This window comes from Nerophis ophidion, linkage group LG12 (assembly GCF_033978795.1).
Source record: "Nerophis ophidion isolate RoL-2023_Sa linkage group LG12, RoL_Noph_v1.0, whole genome shotgun sequence".
NCBI lineage: Eukaryota > Metazoa > Chordata > Actinopteri > Syngnathiformes > Syngnathidae > Nerophis > Nerophis ophidion.
The window spans coordinates 3,696,016-3,717,585 of record NC_084622.1 but is presented as its reverse complement, the minus strand read 5'-3'; the positions used below and the strand labels follow the sequence as shown (position 1 = coordinate 3,717,585).

The 21,570-nt window shown below is 38.9% G+C and overlaps 1 pseudogene; it reads right to left on the bottom strand.

The window, feature by feature from the left end:
• LOC133563735 (transmembrane protein 117-like) overlaps positions 1-21,570 on the bottom strand; it is a 146,439-nt pseudogene that overhangs the window by 31,801 nt on the left and 93,068 nt on the right.

Sequence of the window (21,570 nt, the reverse complement as noted above, 5' to 3'; positions counted from 1 at the left end):
CATACACTACTGAAATGCTCTCACATACAATACTGAAATGCTATTACATACACTACTGAAATGCTCTCACACAAACAACTAAAATGCTCTTACACAAACTAGTAAAATGCTCTCACATAAACAAGTAAAATGCTCTCACATAAACAAGTAAAATGCTCTCACATAAACAAGTAAAATGCTCTCACATAAACAAGTAAAATGCTCTCACATAAACAACAAAATGCTCTCACATAAACAACTGAAATGTTTTTCTCTCACACACAATACTGAAACTCTCTTATACACACGACTAAAATGCTCTTACATAAACAAGTAAAATGCTCTCACATAAACGAGTAAAATGCTCTCACATAAACGAGTAAAATGCTCTCACATAAACAAGTAAAATGCTCTCACATAAACAAGTAAAATGCTCTCACATAAACAACTAAATGCTCTCACATAAACAACTAAAATGTTTTACTCTCATGCACACACACACCACTTGCGTGTGAGAGACAACAATTTTAGTAGTATGTGTGCAAGGATTTCAGTTATATGTATAAGAGCATCTTACTAGTGTGTGTGAAAGCATCTTACCAATGTATGTGAGAGGATTTCACTAGAGTGTATGAGTGACACTGCGTTCAGGTCACCTATAATGCCCGCCCCTTTTCAGTTTTTTTTTGTTTTTTTTTAAAGCCGAGTTATATGCGGAAAAAATGTCTGCCGAACTACTAACAAGTAGCTTCACAGAGGCACAGTCCGCAGCATTATCGAGCGCATCTTCTACCACATGGACATCGGGGCAAGAGGAGGAAAAGGTAATCACACATGATCTATTTCTTAATGATTGTTGAATCCCACGGAATGTAAGGCAACATAGCATTGTAGCCATTATGCAGTTAGCCTTGTGTGCCTCCACTACAAACAAGTTAGCAACTAGTGTTTCTGCGGCTCCTAAGAGTCTCGCATCTATCGTGGTATATCAGTAGCTGATCGACTAGTAATAATAATAGATTACATTTATTTAGCACTTTTCCGTGGACTAGATAAGGGGTCCCTAAACTACGGCCCGCCAACGTCCAACATCCGGCCCGCTGAAATTATTATTTTTTGTATTATTATTTTAAATGTGTCTTTCTAATGCATTTTTTGATGTCCCCTAGCCGATCGAGCAAATCATATCGTCTAAAAATGCATTTTCCCGTATGACTTATATTTTCTTAGCTGTTTTCATGTGATCTGATTGTTACATTCTTATTTCAGAGTCACCACGCAGCTGCATGACCATTTCAACAAGGACGGAATACACAACCTCTGGATTCATGGAAGTTGGCTTCCAAACAACTTCTCTGCATCCCAACAGAAGGAGGCAGACACCACTTCAGATGTGGCATTCAGGTGTCATTAATAATGTAGGAATCCATCCAGCTATAAGGAGCATTTTAATGCTGACAAGAAGGTCAATTACCTGAACTACAGACAAATAATATTGTAATTCCAAACATAGATTTAAACATTAGTGAGACGATAATGAACATTTTTCAACAAGTGAACCCACTTGATAATGATGGCAATTGTGGAATAGACATTTTCACTTTAATTCTGCACTTTATTCAGTGAACAACATGGGAATTATATGGTTTGTTAAAATGTTTTCTTCACTTGTGCAGTGTATTCTGTGAATTAAGGTTTTGTTTAAACATTTTGTAAAAAAATAAATAAAAAAGAACCTGTTACACAGACCTGTATGAAGTTGCCCACTTTATTATTGCAAATATCAAAATAACACTGCAATGTTTGTGCTGTAAATACTTGTTTCTACCATTGAGGTTTTTAAGTGATTTTAAAATACATGTTCCGACTAGTGATGTCATCCAGCCCCCCACCACCACACACACTTTGTCAAAATCTCCCTAAACTTGTCCCAAACGTTTGTGCTACACAATTTTTTGTCTTATGATTATTATGTTAGGGGCTAGGTGTAAATATTAACACATTGACTTGAACTGTAATTTTAGACAAACGATGTCTACTGTCTGACTACAGGAAACATTGAAAAGTATATGAATAATAAGTCACAAGGAAACTTTTTTAAGCAAAAAAAAAAAGATGTTAAATTTATTTATGTGAAATGTATTGAATATTCCCAACAATATATTTGTGTGCAGAGAAGTTCCATGAATCCAGAGGTTGTGTATTCCGTCCTTGTTGAAATGGTCATGCAGCTGCGTGGTGACTCTGAAATAAGAATGTAACAATCAGATCACATGAAAACAGCTAAGAAAATATAAGTCATGCGGGAAAATGCATTTTTAGACAATATGATTTGCTCGATCGGCTAGGGGACATCAAAAAATGGATTAGAAAAGACAGATTTAAAATAATTATATAAAATAATATGGGCCGGATGTTGGACGTTGGCGGGCCGTAACCGGCGAGCCGTAGTTTGGGGACTCCTTATCTAGTCCAAAGAAAAGCGCTAAATAAATGTAATCTATTATTATTACTATTCGATCAGCTACTGACATACCACGACGTGACTCACATTTCGACATGTTACCATAGCAACAACTCTGCAAACATTATTAGCTGATTTGACAGTGTAGTTTTTACGTTTCCTCCGAGACAAACTGCAAGTTTGCAATTGATGTGAGACTCTTAGGAGCCGCAGAAACATTAGTTGCTAACTTGTTTGTAGTGGAGGCACACAAGGCATTGTAGCTTAATGGCTAAAATGCTATGTTGCCTTACATTCCGTGGGATTCAACAATCATTTAGAAATAAATAATTTCTAATTACCTTTTCCTCCTCTTGCCCCGATGTCCATATGGTGGGAGAGGCGCTCGATAATGCTGCGGACTGTGCCTCTGTGAAGCTACTTGTTGGTAGTTCGGCAGACATTTTTTCCACAAACAACTCGGCTTTAAAAAAAAACCAAAAAAAACTGAAAAGGGGCGGGCATTATAGGTGACCTGAACCGGAATGCAGTGTCACTCATACACTCTAGTGAAATCCTCTCACATACACTGGTAAGATGCTCTTATACATATAACTGAAATCCTTGCACACATACTACTAAAATTGTTGTCTCTCACACGCAAGTGGTGTGTGTGTGCGTGAGAGTAAAACATTTTAGTTGTTTATGTGAGAGCATTTTTGTTGTTTATGTGAGAGCATTTTACTTGTTTATGTAAGAGCATTTTACTTGTTTATGTGAGAGCATTTTACTTATGTGAGAGCATTTTACTTGTTTATGTGAGAGCATTTTAGTTGTTTATGTGAGAGTATTTTAGTTGTTTTTGTAAGAGCATTTCAGTAGCGTATGTAAGAGCATTTCAGTAGTGTATGTGAGAGCATTTCAGTAGCGTATGTAAGAGCATTTCAGTAGTGTGTATAAGAGTGTTTCAGTGGTGCGTGTGAGAGAAAAACATTTCAGTTGTTTATGTGAAAGCATTTCAGTAGTGTATGTGACGGCATTTCAGTAGTGTATGTAAGAGCATTTCAGTAATGTGTATAAGAGTGTTTCAGTGGTGTGTATAAGAGTGTTTCAGTATTGTGTGTGAGAGAAAAACATTTCAGTTGTTTACGTGAGAGCATTTCAGTAGTATGTATAAGAGTGTTTCAGTAGTGTGTATAAGAGTGTTTCAGTGGTGTGTGTGAGAGAAAAACTTTTCAGTTGTTTATGTGAGAGCATTTCAGTAGTGTATGTAAGAGGTAATTCTGAATAATGTCCCTAACGGCCCCTCATACACACACACACATACACACGCGCACACACACACACATGCGCGCACACGTACACACACACGCGCGCATGCACACACACACACACGCACGCACACGCACACACACGCACACACACACACACACACACACACACACAGGCACCAACGCAGATGTAGCATAAGATTAAACATGTATTAAAAAGACAACCTTTAAAAAAAAAATCAAATACAATACAACACATTGAGTCTATTAGATTGCTAAAACTGCCAAGAGTTAATCAATAATCAATATATCAGTGTGCAGCTTATAAAACATCACAAATTGTCTTTCTTTTTGAGGAAGTTAGATTTTGTGTTTTTTTTGTTTGTTTTCATTGCGGCTTTTATCTTTTTTAATACATAAACAAGGTTAATTGATTTTTTAGCCTTTCCTTTCTTTTAAATTGACAACATTGTATTAGTCATTTAATTTTTCCTAACAGCTGAACGAGCAGCACTGTTACAGTATAGACAAGCATTTAGGAAAAAATGAGTCATCTTTTTTGTTAGTAAGCACATGCCTGAATTAACTCAAACTGCATTTAGAAGTTGATGGAAAAATTAGAGCCATTAAATTTTTTTACACTTTAATATCTGATCAACTAATTGTTAAGATAATCATTGATTCATCGACTATCGAAATAATCGTCAGTTGCAGACCTTGTCCTTTGTTTAAGACAGGGGTCAACAAACCGCGGCTACTTTAGCGCCGCCCTAGTGGCTCCCTAGAGCTTTTTCAAAGATGTGTGGAAATAGAAAAAGATGAAAGAAAATATAAAAATGTTGTTTTACTACGGTTTCTGTCAGAGTACAAACATGACACAAACCTTAATTGTTAGAAATCCCACTATTTATATCAGACAAGCACTACTAATTTCAGCGATCCTTTAACTCGCCATAGTTTGTTTACATGTACAACTTTCTCCGTCGCTGCTAAGAAAAGACGTTTTTTATGCCACTCCATTTTCTCATTTTGTCCACCAAACGTTTTATGCTGTGCGCGAATGCACGAAAGGTGAACTTTGTTGATTTTATTGATTTGCTGGAGTGCTTGTCCGCCATAATTGGTCAATCCATGACTGCAAGCGAATCGATGCTAACATGCTACTTAGGCTAGCTGTATGTACATATAGCATCTTTATGCCTCTTTTGTGGGTATATTTGAGCTCATTTAATCTAATTTACTTATGTCCTTTGTGTATTTGATCTATATTTGCATGTCTCATGACACAGCTTATGTGTGTAATATTGGCTGCATTTCGGATAGTTGTTTGTGCGCCATGTTGTTCCAGACCACAGCAAAATGTTACCAAGTTGCAAAGACTGTAATAAATCCATTAGAAGAAGACAGCCTTTCCTTAAACCTGGGCAGACACATTTACACCTTTGGCCATTCTGAGCCAGTAATTTCCAGAAGTTCTCTCTTCCTGTGAAAAGCATCCGTTTTACTAATGTTTTCCAACTGGGGGTGTAACGGTACACAAAAATTTCGGTTCAGTACATACCTCGGTTTAGAAGTCACGGTTCGGTTCATTTTCGGTACAGTAAGAAAACAACAAAATATACATTTTTTGGTTATTTATTTACCACATTTGCAAAATCTTCCACCAAAAATATTTTTCTTTGTGGAATATTTGATGTGAAGTATTGCAAACCTTTTTAGATCAATAATTCATAATAACATTGATTTTGATTTAATATTATGTTTTGAGCCATGACAGTTTGAAATGAAAAAAAACAGCTTTGTTTTATTAGTCAACATTGCAACTTTTTCTAAATTACATTTCACCTTTAAGCTTTTTTATTTAATTTTTTAAAAATTTTTGTTCATTCTAATAGTATTTTTAGAAAAGACGTTTTTTATGCCACTCCTTCTTTGTCTCCATCCATTTTCTCATTTTGTCCACCAAACGTTTTATGCTGTGCGCGAATGCACGAAAGGTGAACTTTGTTGATTTTATTTAAAACTTTAAAACATTAGATGTGGGCCGCAAATGGCCACCGGGGCACACTTTTGAAAGCCCTGCTATAGATAATAAAAAATAAAATCTGATAAATCTATGGATAAAAAGCAGAGTATGGCGACGCATGCACGTTTGTCATAACTCTCTCGCTCTCTCTGTCTCTGCCCCTTCCTCACGAATGCTGCTGCTTGCACAATTTGTTTTGTTTTTAACCCCTTCTCAACCCCAAACGTACATTGAAAATACACGCAACCCTAACTTAAAATGCCGGACATTTGAGGCATTTGAGAAACTCCACCCGGACAGCCCCGCAAAAGAGGACATAACCGGTGAAAACAGGAGGTATGGTCAGTCTATCGTAACCCTGTCGCTTTTAGCATGCCTTGTGTTGTGCGGTACGCTACTTAATTTGTCCGTGTGGAACTCGTTCGGGACACCTCTGAACCGAACCGATACCCCCGTGCCGAAACGTTTCAATACGAATACACGTACCGTTACACCCCTATTTCCAACGTTGCAAAAATGCAACATTTCTGTCAACAAAGATTTGCGTCAGCCTTTGAAAGTAGGCTAATATGGACACTTACGTCATTTATTGCCTTCATTAAAACACTTATATGAGGCTTTTAATTTTTTGTATTTTTGGTCCAATATGGCTCCTTCAACATTTTGGGTTGTGAACCCCTAGTGTAAGTCCAAAAAAAGAACTGAAGACATGTTACCCTCCACCGTGCCTTTACTCTGTATGTCCTTTGACCCAAACATGAACCTCCTGAAAGACACCCAGGTCTGAAAATCGAACAATCACGAGCACTGTGGATTTACTATCTATGTGGGCCATACCGTTATAGACATGCTTTGCAGCGTTTGTGTAGCAGCTCTTTAAAGGTCATGACAAAGGGGGGGAAAAAAACAACAAAAAAAGTGACAAGACTAGGATTTGCCTTGTGACCTTGCCATGTTCATCGATTCCCCCTCTTGTTCTTCTAATTAAAAGGGGCTGACACTGAGTGAAGGATAATTAACACGGCTATTGACTCCTTGTAGCCGGGTGATACACTACACACTTGCAACACACACTCAGTAACATCAGCTACACTTGCACAATCTAAATACAAACCATCAGTAAAATTATCCGTACAAATTTGACTCAATTGTGGAGGTATTAATCGAACATGTTTATTATTTGCAATGCATCACACTTGTCTCAATTGTTAACTTAACCAGAAGAGGACAATCCTATGATTGCCTTTTTTCCAGAACCTTCTGGCAGCTTTCCCCCAATCTGCGTACTTCTTATCCTGCAGCATCATATTTGTCACCTGCAAAAGATTAAAACAAATATTCAATCCCACCACTAGTCCAAACGTATAAGAATATCTGGTGGTGATAAAGAAAGCATCAATTACCATCAAATTGAAACCCCCTTTAGTGTTTAAAGAATTTAACAATGATCAACAGAGTTGACATAAATACATGCCCCATTCATCCAAATGAATCACAATGTCTGTTTCAGTCAATATATTCATTAGTGACTACCGTGATTACAAATTGTGTTCACATCCACAGGAACCATGTGGGTTAGCCTAGTCTATACAGTATTTACAACCTTATTAGTGTTCACTTCACAGCCACATAAGGTTCATCTAGTTGTTTACATTATTTGCACACCACTTTGTCTGTTTCAGTCACTATGTTGTTTAGTCACTAGAATATTTACAACTTGTGTTCACATCCACAGGAACCATGTGGGTTAGCCTACTCTATACAGTATTTACAACCTTATTAGTGTTCACTTCTCAGCCACATATGCTTCATCTAGTTGTTTACATTATTTTCACATCACTCTGTCTGTTTCAGTCACTGTTATTTAGACACTACAGTAAGATCAACTTGTGTTCACATCCACAGGACCAATGTGGGTTAGCCTACTTTATATATATTTTACAACCTTACTAGTGTTCTCTTCACAGCGACAGATGTATCATCTAGTTATTTACATTATTTGCACATCCGTTTGTCTGTTTCAGTCACTATGTTATTTAGTTACTAAAATAATTACAACTTGTGTTCACATTCACAGGACCAATGTGGGTTAGCCTACACTATACAGTATTCACAACCTTATTATTGTTCACTTCACAGCCACAGATGGTTCATCTAATTATTGACATTATTTACACATGGCTTTGTCTGTTTCGGTCACTATTTTATTTAGTCACTACAGTAATTAAAACTTGTGTTCACATCCACAGGACCAATGTGGGTTAGCCTACTCTATACAGTATTCACAACCTTATTAGTGTTCATTTCACAGACACATATGGTTAATCTAATTATTGACATTATTTACACATGACTTTGTCTGTTTCAGTCACTATTTTATTTAGTCATTACAGTAATTACCATTCGTGTTCACGTCCACAGGAACCATGTAGGTTAGCCCTCTCTATACAGTATTTACAACCTTATTAGTGTTCACTTCTCAGCCACATATGCTTCATCTAGTTGTTTACATTATTTTCACATCACTCTGTCTGTTTCAGTCACTGTTATTTAGACACTACAGTAAGATCAACTTGTGTTCACATCCACAGGACCAATGTGGGTTAGCCTACTTTATATATATTTTACAACCTTACTAGTGTTCTCTTCACAGCGACAGATGTATCATCTAGTTATTTACATTATTTGCACATCCGTTTGTCTGTTTCAGTCACTATGTTATTTAGTTACTAAAATAATTACAACTTGTGTTCACATTCACAGGACCAATGTGGGTTAGCCTACTCTATACAGTATTCACAACCTTATTATTGTTCACTTCACAGCCACAGATGGTTCATCTAATTATTGACATTATTTACACATGGCTTTGTCTGTTTCGGTCACTATTTTACTTAGTCACTACAGTAATTTCAACTTGTATTCACATCCACAGGACCAATGTGGGTTAGCCTACTCTATACAGTATTCACAACCTTATTAGTGTTCATTTCACAGACACATATGGTTAATCTAATTATTGACATTATTTACACATGACTTTGTCTGTTTCAGTCACTATTTTATTTAGTCATTACAGTAATTACCATTCGTGTTCACGTCCACAGGAACCATGTAGGTTAGCCCTCTCTATACAGTATTTACAACCTTAGTATATAGTGTTCACTTCACAGCAACAGATTGTTCATCTAATTATTGACATTATTTACACATGACTTTGTCTGTTTCAGTCACTATTTATTTTTAGTCACTACACTAATTAAAACTTGTGTTCACATCCGCAGAAACCACGTGGTTTAGCCTACTCTATACAGTATTCACAACTCTATTTGTGATTACTTCACAGCCACAGATGGTTCATCTAGTTATTTACATTATTTGCACATCATTTTGTCTGTTTCAGTCACTATGTTATTTAGTTACTAAAGTAATTACAACTTGTGTTCACATCCACAGGAACCATGTGGGTTAGCCTATTCTATACAGTATTTACAACCTTATTAGTGTTCACTTCACAGCCACATATGGTTCATCTAGTTGTTTGCAATATTTGCACATCATTTTGTCTGTTTCAGTCACTATGTTATTTAGTTACTAAAGTAATTACAAATTGTGTTCACATCCACAGGAACCATGTGGGTTAGCCTACTCTATACAGTATTTACAACCTTATTAGTGTTCACTTCATAGCCACATATGGTTCATATAGTTGTTTACGTAATTTGCACATCACCTTGTCCGTTTTACTCACAGTTATTTACTCACAACAGTAATTTCAACTTGTGTTCACATCCACAGGACCAATGTGGGTTAGCCTACTCTATACAGTATTCACGACCTTATTAGTGTTCACTTCACAGACACATATGATTCATGTAATTATTGACATTATTTACACATGACTTTGTCTGTTTCAGTCACTATTTTATTTTGTCGCTACAGTAATTACCATTTGTGTTCACATCCACAGGAACCATGTAGGTTAGCCCTCTCTATACAGTATTTACAACCTTACTAGTGTTCACTTCACAGCAACAGATGGTTAATCTAATTATTGACATCGTTTACACATGACTTTGTCTGTTTCAGTCATTTTTTTTTAGTCACTACAGTAAATAAAAAATGTGTTCAAATCCGCAGAAACCACGTGGTTTAGCTTACTCTTTATAGTATTCACAACCTTATTAGTGTTCAGTTCACAGCCACAGATGGTTCATGTAGTTATTTACATTATTTGCACATCACTTTGTCTGTTTCAGTCACTATGTTATTTAGACACTAAAGTAATTACAACTTGTGTTCACATCCACAGGAACCATGTGGGTTAGCCTATTCTATACAGTATTTACAACCTTATTAGTGTTCACTTCACAGCCACATATGGTTCATCTAGTTGTTTGCAATATTTGCACATCATTTTGTCTGTTTCAGTCACTATGTTATTTAGTTACTAAAGTAATTACAACTTGTGTTCACATCCACAGGAACCATGTGGGTTAGCCTATTCTATACAGTATTTACGACCTTATTAGTGTTCACTTCACAGCCACATATGGTTCATCTAGTTGTTTACATAATTTGCACATCACCTTGTCTGTTTTACTCACAGTTATTTACTCACAACAGTAATTTCAACTTGTGTTCACATCCACAGGACCAATGTGGGTTAGCCTACTCTATACAGTATTCACGACCTTATTAGTGTTCACTTCACAGACACATATGGTTCATGTAATTATTGACATTATTTACACATGACTTTGTCTGTTTCAGTCACTATTTTATTTTGTCGCTACAGTAATTACCATTTGTGTTCACATCCACAGGAACCATGTAGGCTAGCCCTCTCTATACAGTATTTACAACCTTACTAGTGTTCACTTCACAGCAACAGATGGTTCATCTAATTATTGACATTGTTTACACATGACTTTGTCTGTTTCAGTCATTTTTTTTTGGTCACTACAGTAAATAAAACTTGTGTTAAAATCCGCAGAAACCACGTGGTTTAGCTTACTCTTTACAGTATTCACAACCTTATTAGTGTTCAGTTCACAGCCACAGATGGCTCATGTAGTTATTTACATTATTTTCACATCCGTTTGTCTGTTTCAGTCACTGTGTTATTTAGTTACTAAAGTAATTACAACTTGTGTTCACATCCACAGGACCAATGTGGGTTAGCCTACTCTATACAGTATTCACCACCTTATTAGTGTTCACTTCACAGCCACAGATGGTTCATCTAATTATTGAAATTGTTTACACATGACTTTGTCTGTTTCAGTCGCTATTGTATTTAGTCACTACAGTAATTTCAACTTGTATTCACATCCACAGGAACCATGTGGGTTAGCCTACTCTATACAGTATTCACAAACTTATTAGTGTTCACTTCACAGCTACGGATGGTTCATCTAGTTATTTACATTTTTTGCACATCACTATGTCTGTTTCAGTCACTTTTAGTCACTACAGTAATTACAACTTGTGTTCACATCCACAGGAAACACATGGGTTAGCCTACTTATGCAGTATTTACGACCTTAGTAGTGTTCACTTCACACCCACAGATGGTTCATCTAATTATTGACATTGTTTACACATGACTTTGTCTGTTTCAGTCGCTATTTTTTTTTAGTCACTACACTAATTAAAACTTGTGTTCACATCCACAGGACCAATGTGGGTTAGCCTACTCTATATAGTATTCACAAATTATTAGTGTTAACTTCTCAGCCACATATGCTTCATCTAGTTATTTACATTTTTTGCACATCACTTTGTCTGTTTCAGTAACTGTTATTTAGACACTACAGTAATTTCAACTTGTGTTCACATCCCCAGGACCAATGTGGATTAGCCTACTTTATACACATTTTACAACCTTACTAGTGTTCTCTTCACAGCCACAGATGGTTCATCTAGTTATTTACATTATTTGCACATCCGTTTGTCTGTTTCAGTCACTATGTCATTTAGTCACTACAGTAATTACAACTTGTGTTCACATCCACAGGACCAATGTGGGTTAGCCTACTCTATACAGTATTCACGACCTTATTAGTGTTCACTTCACAGCCACAGATGGTTCATCTAATTATTGAAATTGTTTACACATGACTTTGTCTGTTTCAGTCGCTATTTAATTTAGTCACTACAGTAATTTCAACTTGTATTCACATCCACAGGAACCATGTGGGTTAGCCTACTCTATACAGTATTCACAAACTTATTAGTGTTCACTTTACAGCTACGGATGGTTCATCTAGTTATTTACATTTTTTGCACATCACTATGTCTGTTTCAGTCACTTTTAGTCACTACAGTAATTACAACTTGTGTTCACATCCACAGGAAACACATGGGTTAGCCTACTTATGCAGTATTTACGACCTTAGTAGTGTTCACTTCACACCCACAGATGGTTCATCTAATTATTGACATTGTTTACACATGACTTTGTCTGTTTCAGTCGCTATTTTTTTTTAGTCACTACACTAATTAAAACTTGTGTTCACATCCACAGGACCAATGTGGGTTAGCCTACTCTATACAGTATTCACAAATTATTAGTGTTAACTTCTCAGCCACATATGGTTCATCTAGTTATTTACATTTTTGCACATCACTTTGTCTGTTTCAGTAACTGTTATTTAGACACTACAGTAATTTCAACTTGTGTTCACATCCCCAGGACCAATGTGGATTAGCCTACTTTATACACATTTTACAACCTTACTAGTGTTCTCTTCACAGCCACAGATGGTTCATCTAGTTATTTACATTATTTGCACATCCGTTTGTCTGTTTCAGTCACTATGTCATTTAGTCACTACGGTAATTACAACTTGTGTTCACATCCACAGGACCAATGTGGGTTAGCCTACTCTATACAGTATTCACGACCGTATTAGTGTTCACTTCACAGCCACAGATGGTTCATCTAATTATTGACATTGTTTACACATGACTTTGTCCGTTTCAGTCGCTATTTTATTTAGTCACTACAGTAATTAAAACTTGTGTTCACATCCGCAGGAACCCTGTGGGTTAGCCTACTCTATACAGTATTCACAAACTTATTAGTGATCACTTCAAAGCCACAAATGGTTCATCTAGTTATTTAAATTTTTTGCACATCATTATGTCTGTTTCAGTCACTTTTAGTAATTACAACTTGTGTTCACATCCACAGGAACCACATGGGTTAGCCTACTTATACAGTATTTAAGACCTTACTAGTGTTCACTTCACAGCCACGGATGGTTCATCTAGTTATTTACATTATTTACACATGACTTTGGTTCATTCACACATTACTTTGGCATTGTTGCTTTGATGGCAATGACATGAGCCTTCCTGAGCAGCTCGCATTTCCATTTTTGTTTCTGCTTTAATGGATTCTGCCTTGGATTTTATTCCCATTTTCTTTCTCTTTGACTCACTCTCCACTTCTAACTGCTCCAAATGCAAAAATCATGAAGAGTGCAAACAATGTTTATTCCATTAGCTAAGTTCTTTAATCTAAATAGCCATTTGTGACTTATAGTGTGAAATACCAAATATCTTGCTGTCATGTTGTTTGTTTCAAAATGATTCAACTATTCAATGTCAAAATATAAACAGTAGAAATAACGAACAAAATGTCAGTTACTGTCTTGTTGTAAAACACCAATGGAAATGAAATGTAGCATTTATACACGCCTTGTTTCATTACTAACTACAACGGCACAGATCCACCAAGGCCAAACAATCCTATACTAACCTGGTGATATGTTCCACTCCAGTCCTGTAGGTGGCAGTAGTGCACACTAACATGAGTGAGCTAGTTCAAAAATATGTTTTCAGGCGAGATTTGAAGGTGGCAATGAAAGAACATCGAATGTCCAGGGGCAGAGAGTTCCAGAGGTGAGGGGCTGAGTGACTAAATGCTCTTGACCACATGGTGACCAGGCGTGTAGGTGGGAGGATGAGCTGGTTGGAGGAAGAAGACCTGAGAGAACGGGAGCGTGTCTTGACATGAAGGAAGGGCAAGATTGTTGATCGCCTTCAATGTAAGGAGAAGGATCTCGTAGTGGATGCGATACTTAATGGGGAGCCAATGGAGTTGCTTCAAGACAGGTGTTATGTGACTAATGGAGGAGGTTCTAGTAATGACATGGGCAGCGGAGTTTTGAACCAGTTGTACAAACGTAGTTTATGGAGGAACTTGTCAGGTAAACCAAAGAGCAGAGAATAACAGTAGTGCAAACAGGATGTGACCAGGGTGTGACCCAGAATTTCAGCGCTGCTGAGGGACAGAGATGGGCGTCCATCCATTCATCTTCAACCCCTTATCCGGAATCGGGTCGCGGGAACAACAGCACCAGCAGAGAACCCCAGACTTCCCTCTCCAGAGCAACATTAGCAACTTCCTCCTGGGGGATCCCGAAGCGTTCCCAGGCCAGTCCCAACGAAGACCTCCCTAAGGAGACGCTCATGAGGCATCCGCACGAGTTGCCCGAACCACCGAAGCTGGCTCTTCTCCAAGCGAAGGAGCAGAGGCTCTACTGCGAGTCTCTCTCTGGTAACTGAACTTCTCACCCTATCTCTAAGGGAGATGCCAACCACCCTTCTGAGGAAGCTCATTTTGGCCGCTTGTATCCTCGATCTTATTCTCTCGGTCATGACCCACACTTCATGATCATAGGTGAGCGTAGGAATGGAGATAGCTCAGTAGACCGAAAGCTTTGCCTTCTGTCTCAGCTCGTTTCGTCACAACACTGCGGCAGAGGGCAGAGGGAGGATGGAGGGAGAGACATGGCGGGTTTGGTGGACAGGTAGACCTGGGTGTCATCTGCATAGCAATGGAATAGAATATTATATTTACGGAAAAATTGGCCAAGAGGGAGGCGGTTGATGATAGACAGGAGGGGTCGAGGACAGAACCTTGAGGTACACCAGAGGAGAGGGGGGGAAGAATGAGATCTGAATGTATTGAGTTGGACAAACTGAGTACGATCAGAGAGATAAGATTTAAACCAGTCCAGGGGTCTACCAGATACTCCATAGGAGGCCAGTCGGTCGATCAGGATGGCATTAGCTTGTGTCAAAAGCCTCACTTAGGTCCAGGAGGGTGAGAATTGTGAGTGGTCCAGAGTCGGCAGCCATGAGGAGGTCATTGGCTATTTTAACAAGAGCTGTTTCTGTGCTATCAAGTGGGTGGAAACCTGATTGGAACTGTTCATAAAGACTATTTTGTGAGAGGTGATTGTGAATCTGAGCGTCAACTATTTTTTCTGGGATTTTTGAACGGAAGGGGAGTTTGGAGACAGGGCGGAGATTGTTGAAGTTGTTGGGGTCGGTACCAGGTTTTTTGAGAATAGGGGTTATTGCAACTGATTAGAAGGGTGACGAAACAGTGCCAGAAATAAGTGAGGATTCAGTAATTGCAGTTATGAGGGGCCAGGGAACACATGCAAGCTTTGACCAGAGTAGTAGGAAAGTTGGCAAGTGGATGATTAACATTTGCAGAAAAGGTTGGTTATTTTAGCAGCAGAGGGGACGTTAAAGTCAGAAATTGGATGAGAAGAAGCAATTTGAAAATCAGGGTGGGTACGGTAGTTGAGATCTGGGGGACTAACTGCTGATGGATTGTATCAATTTTGGTATTAAAAAATGTCACAATGGAATTACAGGAGTTGGCGGAGTAAAAATGGGGAGGGAGAGAGTCAGGTGGGCCTAGTGTTTTGTGAACCAGGGAGAATAATGCTTGAGTTGCCTGACCTGATTAAATCCGCATAATAGTTAGATATTGCTCTGGAGAGAGAGTCCTTTTAGAAGATGAAATGTGTATAGAACAGGGGTTACCAACCTTTTTGAAACCAAGAGCTACTTCTTGGGCACTGATTAATGCGAAGGGCTACCAGTTTTTATACACACTTAAATAAATTGCCAGAAATAGCCAATTTGCTAAATTTACCTTTAATATATATATGTATATATATATGTATATATGTATATATAAAAATGGGTATTTCTGTCTGTCATTCCGTCGTACATTTTTTTTTCCTTTTACGGAAGGTTTTTTGTAGAGAATAAATGAGGACGAAAACATTTAATTGAACGATTTAAAAGAGGAGAAAACAGGAACAAAATGAAAATTAAATTTTGAAGCATAGTTTATCTACAATTTTGACTCTTTAAAATTCAAAATTCAACTAAAAAAAGAAGAGAAAAACTAGCTAATTCGAATCTTTTTGAAAAAATTCAAAAAAGAATGTATGGAACATCATTAGTATTTTTTCCTGATTAAGATTAGTTTTTAGAAATTTGATGACATGTTTTAAATAGGTTAAAATCCAATCTGCATTTTGTTAGAATATATTACAAATTGGACCAAGGTATATTTCTAACAAAGACAAATCAGAACAAATTTTTTAAAAGAAATTCAAAATATTTACCAAATCTGCAAATATTTTCTAGTTCTGCCAGAAATTTTTTTTTGAATTTTAATCATAATAAGTTTGAAGAAATATTTCACAAATATTCTTTGTCGAAAAAACAGAAGCTAAAATGAAGAATTAAATTAAAATGTATTTATGATTCTTTACAATAAAAAAAATAAATTTACATGAAAATTAATTTAAATTGTCAGAAATGAAGAGGAAGGAATTTAAAAGGTAAAAAGGTATATGTGCTTAAAAATCCTAAAATCATTTTTACGGTTGTATTTTTTCTCTAAAATTGTCTTTCTGAAAGTTTTATGAAGCGCAGTAAAAAAATAAATGATTTTATTTACGTCTTAAAAATATTTTCTTGGATTTTCAAATTCTATTTGAGTTTTGTGTCTCTTAGAATTAAAAATGTCGAGACCAACTTGCTAGTAAATAAATAAAATAAAATAAATAGTGGCAGCTCACTGGTAAGTGCTGCTATTTGATTTATTTTTAGAACATGCCAGCGGGCGACTTATCTGGTCCTTACGGGCTACCTGGTGCCCCCTGGTATAGAACATCTCCTTTTGGATGGATGGTGAGACCAGTTTTCCTGTAGAGGCGTTCCAGTTGGCGACCTCTAGCTTTCAGTTGGTGCAGTTCAGGAGTAAACCAAGGTGCAGATTTGGTAAATGAAACAGTCTGTGATTTCAAAGGGATGAGTGAATCCAGTAGATTGTGAAGGCCATTAGTGACTCGGTAGATCATTAGGTGCAGAAGTGAAGTTGATACTGGGAAAGTTAGCAATACCAATGACCAGTGCAGTTAGATCAGTGTTTTTGATCTTACGAACAAAGATTGTACGGGGTATTTTTCTAGTCCTTCGCTATCAATATCACCATCCACGAATCTTTCATCCTCGCTCAAATTAATGGGGAAATTGTCGTTTTTTCGGTCCGAATAGCTTTTGCTGCTGGAGACTCCCATTATAAACAATGTGAGGAGCCCTCACCCTTGAGACCTCATCGTCTGCTACTTCCGGTAAAAGCAAGGCTTTTTTATTAGCGACCAAAAGTTGCGAACTTTATCGTCGATGTTCTCTACTAAATCCTTTCAGCAAAAATATGGAAATATCGCGAAATGATCAAGTATGACACATAGAATGGACCTGCTATCCCCGTTTAAATAAGAACATCTCATTTCAGTAGGCCTTTAACTTTAGTCCTGCTGGATGTTCTCGGTTGACGGTGAGATGAAGACCAGTAGGAGTTGATGGTGGTGGAGTCTGAAACTTCATTAGGACCCACGGTGAAAATATCTCCGGCGAGGTAAACGAACATCGTCCGGACCATAGTGCATTAACGATTGTAGTGTTGGTGGGACAGGCGGATTGAAGCGGAGTTCCATCCATTTTCTACTGCTTGTCTGAGAAGCAGGCAGCACATTAAATGAGATTAGCGTGGAATAAGCGGTAGAAAATGGATGGGATGGATGTGGTCAGAGATGGGGAGAGTAGAAGCAGACACCAGAGTTACACCAGAGCAGCAGAGTAGATCCAGGACATGGCTTTTTGAATGTGTGTGAAAATTAATAAACTGCTGCTCATCAAAACTGTCCAGGCATGATATGAAGTCTTTTGTAAGGTACTTATTACCATTGTCAATTTGAACATTAAAGTCACTAAGGATAATGACACTAGAGGAGATGGATGAAATGTAAGTGAGGAAGGTAGAAAATCCATTGATGAATTTTTAATTCGGCTTAGGTGGATGGTAAACAGTGGTGAAAGTGATAGGAGACGGACCATTCAGTTTTATGACAAGCGACTCAAATGACGAGACTTTACAGACTATCGCGAGACCAGCACTGCGACTGGTCATGCGGGGTTGAACGTTGTGAACAAACTCAGGGGTCGTCGCTTCGTTTAGCTGTGAAAAGTCGTTGGGTTGGGGTTGTTGCCACGTCTCTGTCAAGCTTAAAAAGTCTTACTTGCGGTCATTGATGAGATCCTGGAGGAGATGTCCTTTTCCCCAAAGTGAGCGGATGGTGAATGATCCGAAGTGGAGATCATTATGGTTGTTCCTGGCGAAGACTGTGTTAAAGGCCTACTGAAGCCCACTACTACCGACCACGCAGTCTGATAGTTTATATTTCAATGATGAAATATTAACATTGCAACACATGCCAATACGGCCTTTTTAGTTTACTAAATTACAGTTTTAAATTTCCCGCGGAGTTTCTTGTTGAAAACGTCGCGGAATGATGACGCAAGCGCGTGACGTCCCGGGTTGCAGGGGACATATTAGCGCAGCACCATTTGCGGCTAAGTCGTTTCTTTTCATCGTGCAATTAAACAGTATTCTGGACATCTGTGTTGCTGAATCTTTTGCAATTTGTTCAATTAATAATGGAGAAGTCAAAGGAGGCTTCGCCGGATAGTCGAACCTCGGATTCAGGAGGAACAGTGTGGTTTTCGTCCTGGTCGTGGAACTGTGGACCAGCTCTATACTCTCGGCAGGGTTCTTGAGGGTGCATGGGAGTTTGCCCAACCAGTCTACATGTGCTTCGTGGACTTGGAGAAGGCATTCGACCGTGTCCCTCGGGAAGTCCTGTGGGGAGTGCTCAGAGAGTATGGGGTATCGGACTGTCTTATTGTGGCGGTCCACTCCCTGTATGATCAGTGTCAGAGCTTGGTCCGCATTGCTGGCAGTAAGTCGGACACGTTTCCAGTGAGGGTTGGACTCCGCCAAGGCTGTCCTTTGTAACCGATTCTGTTCATAACTTTTATGGACAGAATTTCTAGGCGCAGCCAAGGCGTTGAGGGGATCCGGTTTGGTGGCCACGGGATTAGGTCTCTGCTTTTTGCGGATGATGTAGTCCTGATGGCTTCATCTGGCCGGGATCTTCAGCTCTCACTGGATCGGTTCGCAGCCGAGTGTGAAGCGACCGGAATGAGAATCAGCACCTCCAAGTCCGAGTCCATGGTTCTCGCCCGGAAAAGGGTGGAGTGCCATCTCCGGGTTGGGGAGGAGACCCTGCCCCAAGTGGAGGAGTTCAAGTACCTAGGAGTCTTGTTCACGAGTGAGGGAAGAGTGGATCGTGAGATCGACAGGCGGATCGGTGCGGCGTCTTCAGTAATGCGGACGTTGTATCGATCCGTTGTGGTGAAGAAGGAGCTGAGCCGGAAGGCAAAGCTCTCAATTTACCGGTCGATCTACGTTCCCATCCTCACCTATGGTCATGAGCTTTGGGTCATGACCGAAAGGATAAGATCACGGGTACAAGCGGCCGAAATGAGTTCCCTCCGCCGTGTGGCGGGGCTCTCCCTTAGAGATAGGGTGAGAAGCTCTGCCATCCGGGAGGAACTCAAAGTAAAGCCGCTGCTCCTCCACATCGAGAGGAGCCATATGAGGTGGTTCGGGCATCTGGTCAGGATGCCACCCGAACGCCTCCCTAGGGATGTGTTTAGGGCACGTCCAGCTGGTAGGAGGCCACGGGGAAGACCCAAGACACGTTGGGAAGACTATGTCTCCCGGCTGGCCTGGAAACGCCTCGGGATCCCCCGGGAAGAGCTAGACGAAGTGGCCAGAGATAGGGAAGTCTGGGCTTCCCTGCTTAGGCTGCTGCCCCCGCGACCCGACCTCGGAGAAGCGGAAGAAGATGGATGGATGGATGGATGGAAGTCAAAGTAGAAAGATGGAGCCATATGTGGCTCTTTTGATGACTGCATCTGGCTCTCAGATAAATCTTTGCTGACATTGCTAAACACGGTAAGTAAGGAATATTTCCGCTGTTAATCAGAATGTCAAAAATAACGTTCAAAATATAAAAGATTCTCAAGCATTTTAATCCATCCATCCGGTTTCTACCGCACCTGTTCAAGAAGTCGCATTAATGGTAAGAAGTATTTTAGTTATTGTTGGTGAGCTTCAGAATAACAATGTTATTAAAAAGAATAAGAGACTTATTATACTCTAAAAATGTTGGACTTACTTAAAAATGCATGCATCATCATTTATTTTTATTCCTTTCATGAAAATGCATATATAAAAGCCACGTACAATTCAATCAATCAATGTATACTTATATAGCCCTAAATCACTATTATCTCAAAGGGCTGCACAAACCACTACGACATCCTCGGTAGGCCCACATAAGGGCAAGGAAAACTCACACCCAGTGGGACGTCGGTGACAATGATGACCATGAGAACCTTGGAGAGGAGGAAAGCAATGGATGTCGAGCGGGTCTAACATAATACTGTGAAAGTTCAATCCATAATGGATCCAACACAGTCGCGAGAGTCCAGTCCAAAGCGGATCCAACACAGCAGCGAGAGTCCCGTTCACAGCGGAGCCAGCAGGAAACCATCCCAAGCGGAGGCGGATCAGCAGCGCAGAGATGTCCCCAGCCGATACACAGGCGAGCAGTACATGGCCACCGGATCGGACCGGACCCACTCCACAAGGGAGAGTGGGACATAGGAGAAAAAGAAAAGAAACGGCAGATCAACTGGTCTAAAAAGGGAGTCTATTTAAAGGCTAGAGTATACAAATGAGTTTTAAGGTGAGACTTAAATGCTTCTACTGAGGTGGCATCTCGAACTTTCACCGGGAGGGCATTCCAGAGTACTGGAGCCCGAAATGAAAACGCTCTATAGCCCGCAGACTTTTTTGGGGCTTTGGGAATCACTAATAAGCCGGAGTCTTTTGAACGCAGATTTCTTGCCGGGACATATGGTACAAAACAATCGGCAAGATAGGCTGGAGCTAGACCGTGTAGTATTTTATACGTAAGTAGTAAAACCTTAAAGTCACATCTTAAGTGCACAGGAAGCCAGTGCAGGTGAGCCAGTAATTGACACTTTCATTGTTTTTTTGTTTCTTATACATTTCCATGACCAGAAAGAACCAGATGGAAGAATAATATTTTTATATTTATCCGCCCCCTTTTTAACACAAATTATTTTCGATGACTTTATAACTGTTCCCTCCAACAACACCCGAACTCCAACATACTTTCCAATTTTCCTTTAAGCATTTTCACAATGACACGTCCAATTTAAAACAAAATTCTGTTGGATATAATTCCAGTTTTCTCTTTTTATAACTCTTTTTAAAAACAAAGATATTCTTACAGCTTTTTAAGTCTTTGTTTTGAGAATTCCATGCCCTTCGCACCAACAACAGCACATTTGTTTCAAATTTGTTGGCACTCTTGGACGTTTAAAGTCATACGGCCTTCTCTGGTTCTCATCTTTAGATGTTAACACAAATAACTTTTGTACGTCCTTCGGAATAACTTTATTTCTCGCTTTGAACATCATTAATAGAGTATTCAATTCTACAATGTCTTTTAGTTTTAGTAATCCTGACCTAATGAAGAGTGGTTTTGTGTGGTCTCTATATGTGAAGTGAAGTGAATTATATTTAT